This window comes from Rhagoletis pomonella, unplaced genomic scaffold (assembly GCF_013731165.1).
Source record: "Rhagoletis pomonella isolate Grant_MI unplaced genomic scaffold, Rhpom_1.0 Rhpom_scaffold_00010, whole genome shotgun sequence".
NCBI classification, from domain to species: Eukaryota; Metazoa; Arthropoda; class Insecta; order Diptera; family Tephritidae; genus Rhagoletis; species Rhagoletis pomonella.
In genome coordinates, this window is record NW_023458564.1 from 11,950,718 (window position 1) to 11,955,155 (window position 4,438).

A 4,438-nucleotide genomic window follows, 5' to 3' on the forward strand; every position below is an offset into this window, starting at 1 on the left:
TTGTTTTTGCTTTGGCGGCATAAACTGTCAAAATCTGTAAAGCTGATGCCAGATAAAACTTTGTAGCTTTGCGTGACATTTATAACTTTACCAGCAAAGCGCCAGACGCAAAAGGTATGCCACAATGAACGCCAAGAAAACAATGTTGTACCGCTTTTTTACTCATCAAAGTTGCTGTGGATTTTAATTATTTTGATTTAAAATTATCAGCAATGTAATTAAGTTTTATGTTTCTGCATGAAAACTTGAATTTGGACGAAACAAAATAAATATTAAACCGGCTGATTGTCAAAGCGCGCAAAAAGATGGGAGTTGACCATCTTTTCGCTTCGCGCTGCCGCTTCAACGATTTATGTGGCATGCTTTGTGCATTTTCATACAATTCATCTTATCTGTCAAAGCGAATCTGTCACGTAAAGCGAAGCAAAAGTTTTATGTGACATCAGCTTAAGAGTGTGTATGGAAATTCAAAAAAAAAATTGTTCAATTTGACATAAGAAGCCGTGAGGCGAAACACATACACAAAATCAGCTGATCTAGTAACACCACCCTGCAAGAACAGTGACCATCATTTGACAAATCATTTGACTGGCAAGGCTGATAGAGATTTCTGTCACTGGCTACCTACAAGTTTCTATCACATTCTAAAGGGCAGTGTGAAAAATCTGATGTAAACATTTGTGTACATATGATCTTCCGTCTTCCTCCAACTTATGGCCTTATATATTGGTCTCTTTTTAACCAACGTAAAATTTGCAAATGGGTTAGTAAGATAAATGAGAATGTGTTAATTTCCATCACACAATTCTTGTAGGGCACCAAGGCGTATTTAACAAGGTGGTGTTGGCCGTATATAAGTAAAAAATTACACTAACAAATAATACGCTGATGTCCATACTGTCATTGGTATGAGTTACAACAAACACATCATTTTGACGTAATGGCCTCCACGGTGAAAAACTCAGCTGGCGCCCCAACACCACCTTGTTTAATACACCTTGGTAGGGCACCTTATATAAATTCGCCTTGGAATATGCGAGATAGTTAAAACCTGAAATAATTTGAAATATTTAAAGCCGTGGCAACACTGAATTTACAAGAATTTGCAAATTTAAATGCACTAAAGTACAACCATGATTGATAAAAAACTGAAGTTGCAAACCCACCTTGTTGAATTCTATTTGCGTTGAAAATGCTTATACGCTTAGTTATGGTAAACAAATTTATTAAATTAATTGATTAATCGAAAGTATTCGATTAATAAATGCAATTAATCGTAAGAAATTAACCGATTAATTTTGTTACGGAAATTTGATTCACACATTATTGTGTCAGTAAAATAGTCAGTTTTTGATGATGGCTCGATTAATCGAAAGGAAAATTTCGATACAATTAAATCGTTAACCAAATAAAAATAACCGATTGCTCAATTCTACTTGTGGCATCATTTTCGTTTTTTGCGATTCGACTTTTCTTTCTCGATATGTGTCAGTTTTAATGTGCAGTACTTTGGTATTACGTCGTAAGCCTGACTCATCATAGCATTTGTAGAGGTTATTCAATCGTTATGAGCGAAAAGGTTTTGTGTATTGATTTATGTATGTATTCTTGTAAATATTAGTAATCTTTTGCTCTTGTTAAAACAACTGTTATTAAAAATGCTTCCTTTGATTCAAAAAAATGTTTTGCTTTAATGTGATAAAACGCTTTTTTCCAAGTTTTTGGTCCTTTTTGAAAATTGCAGTTGGCAACACTGCATTTAAGTATACCCGACAATATTCGATACAGCGTGGCAGCATTTTCTTTTAAAACGAGCACGTTATATTCTGCAATTAATCATCTGTCCTTGTCTAACAACAGGGATAGACAACATTTTCGACAAAATTCGTTTAGTTCAGTTCGGAAGCAGTAGCAAAAGTGACGGCTCTAATCAGCAGTATTCGTTGAAACAATTATTAGCAATCAATATGTAATTTTTATGCCAAATGAATATTCTAAAATTCATTAGGTTGCAAAATGTTTGAATGTGTGAATAAACGTTAAAACGATCAAAAGAAAAAGTAGTGGTTCCAGCAAATTTTGTAATTCAATTTGTTTTATTTCCCAAAAGGCAGACCAACAAAAAAAACCAGTAAAAAAGAACAAAGTATGGCAACAGCAAAGTAAACGTGTATGCAGAAGCAGTGGCGAGTGAGCACTTTTCTATGTACCATAAGTGCGAGCGGGACGATGCATTAATGCCCCAACTCACTCTGATCTATAAAGCAGCAAATGCATTTGAGTTTTACGTGAGTGCGTTGCACCGCCTACATTTCAGTGTTGAGTGAACAGAAATACGGCGACTTTTAGCTTACGCGTTTTTTTTATGCTAACGGAACGTTACGTCGCCGCCACCATAGATAAACAAGCACAGGGGTGGACATACGAGTCTATACAGTAATATAGATATGTATATATGTACAACCCCCAGTAAGTTTTGTATGCTGCAGTAGCTGTGTGGAAAAGGTTGCGTTCCTTGGCCTATGTAGCAGAGATCAGCACCGTTGACGCCGACTGCGGTTGTATTTTTATTTTATCGCAGACAGCGCTGCCACCTAATGCGACATGATAATAAACGCGGCGCTTGTGGGCTATTTGATTAGAAGCAAGTGAAAAAAATGCATATATAAGCAACCACAAGAGTGTAAGCGAGAAGAAGATAACCTGATGGCTGTATATTTTAGTATGGTTGTTTATCTGCTATAAAAGAAATGATTTGTTTTGTTTTACATGTTAAGGTGGCAACGCTGCGTAGTTAATTGTTTTTATTTATACTGACGTCGTGGTGTAGCATTGCAGGGGCAGAGTGGTACAGGGCAGCGCAGTTCTGTCTGCCAAACAGATGACATTCATTTGAGTAGAAGTAGTAGAGAACAAAAAAATCGGAATAAATACTTGACCGTAAATAGAAATATTGAAAATAAGTGTGCAAGCAAGAGAAATTATGAGGGAAATGGTAGAAAATTGCATGCAGTACTTTGCGTATTCAATTATAAGTGAAAATAGCGCAGTCCAGCTAATTAAAAAATGAGAAATTGCAGGAAATTTTCGTAGGTATATTATACGACGGATTTTTTTTGTTTGTTTGTTAAAAAGGTGATTTGGCATGAATTTGCATTACCATAAATTGTTAAACTCTGTGAAAGCGTGCTACCACCAAGTTATGTAAAGTAGAAACAGGCACAAAAGCGCTTTTATAAAGACAAAGCAGAGTTTTAGCAAATGCACTTTAATATTCAAGTGGCTACATTTTAATAAATTTGTGTATATACGCTTAGCTACTTTGGGGAGTGTATACATAATATATTGGAGGCTGGTACTTCCGTCGCTATCGCAACATTAAAACAGTGCCGTCTGGTGAACCTTGAATAAATGTAAAAAAAAACAATGCAAATACAAGTTATAAAATAGTGGACAAAATATTAAGAAGGCATCAGCATATAAACGACCGAAACAGACAGCTTTCGATCTTGGGCATCTGTCTGGATACTCCTGGGAGCACTGAACAAAAAATATTTGGGATGTAAGTATATTTTTCTTTACGTGCTTTTATTACTTATTTTACATGTTTGCGTTGGTCAAAAGGTTAATTTATGCAAAATACGATGGCAGGCACAGGCATCAGTGTTGCCAACTTTTCAGTTTCAAAAAGCACCAAATCTTGGAAAAAAGAGCGTTTTACCGCACTAAAAGCACTAAATTCTTTTTTAAATCAAAGGATACTCTTTTTCATAACTTCTTCTTCTTCTTCTTATTTGGCGCTGTAACCGCCTAAGCGATTTTGGCCGAGTCCAAAACAGCACGCCAGTCATTTCTCTTCTGTGCTAACTGACGCCAATTGAAAATGCCAAGTGAAGCCAAGTCCTTCTCCACCTGGTCTTTCCAACGCAGAGGAGGCCTTCCTCTTCCTCTGTTCCCAGCATCGCGGCCCGCGTTGAATATTTTCAGAGCAGGAGCGTTTCTGTCCATCCGAACGACATGGCCAAGCCAGCGGAGCCGCTGAATTTTAATTCGCTGCACTATGTCTATATCGTTGTAAAGCTCATACAGCTCATCGTTAAATCGTCTGCGATTTTTCATAACAGTTTGTGGTAAACAAAAGTAAAAAAGTATACAATATTTACATGTATAAATAAATACACATTCATGCTTGCCAAGTAATACCGAAGTACTGCATATTAAAACTGGTACATCTGGAGAAGGAACAATCGAATCGCAACAAACGAAATTGAATTTTAAAGGGGAAGAGTAATACTTAATGATACCCTAAGTAGAAATGAGCGAAAAAGTTTGCTGTTGTATAATATAACCTCAAATACTGCGAAAAACCGTGTTTGTACACTTAGAGAGTAGGATATCTCAAAATTCTGAGATGGTATAGAAATTCTGCAGCTAGATT

The 4,438-nt window shown here is 36.3% G+C and overlaps 1 long non-coding RNA gene across 3 annotated transcripts; it reads left to right on the top strand.

Moving 5' to 3' along the window:
• Positions 1-1,905: 1,905 nt before the first annotated feature.
• On the top strand, positions 1,906-3,655 carry LOC118746409. Of its 3 annotated transcripts, XR_004993829.1 has the most exons (4): positions 1,906-1,969; positions 2,111-2,558; positions 3,318-3,562; positions 3,625-3,655. It is a non-coding gene; the product is annotated as an uncharacterized LOC118746409 (long non-coding RNA). The 3 variants fall into 3 exon arrangements; XR_004993828.1 differs by lacking the exons at positions 1,906-1,969; positions 2,111-2,558 and adding an exon at positions 2,572-3,135; XR_004993827.1 differs by lacking the exons at positions 1,906-1,969; positions 2,111-2,558 and adding an exon at positions 2,572-3,093.
• Positions 3,656-4,438: the final 783 nt, after the last annotated feature.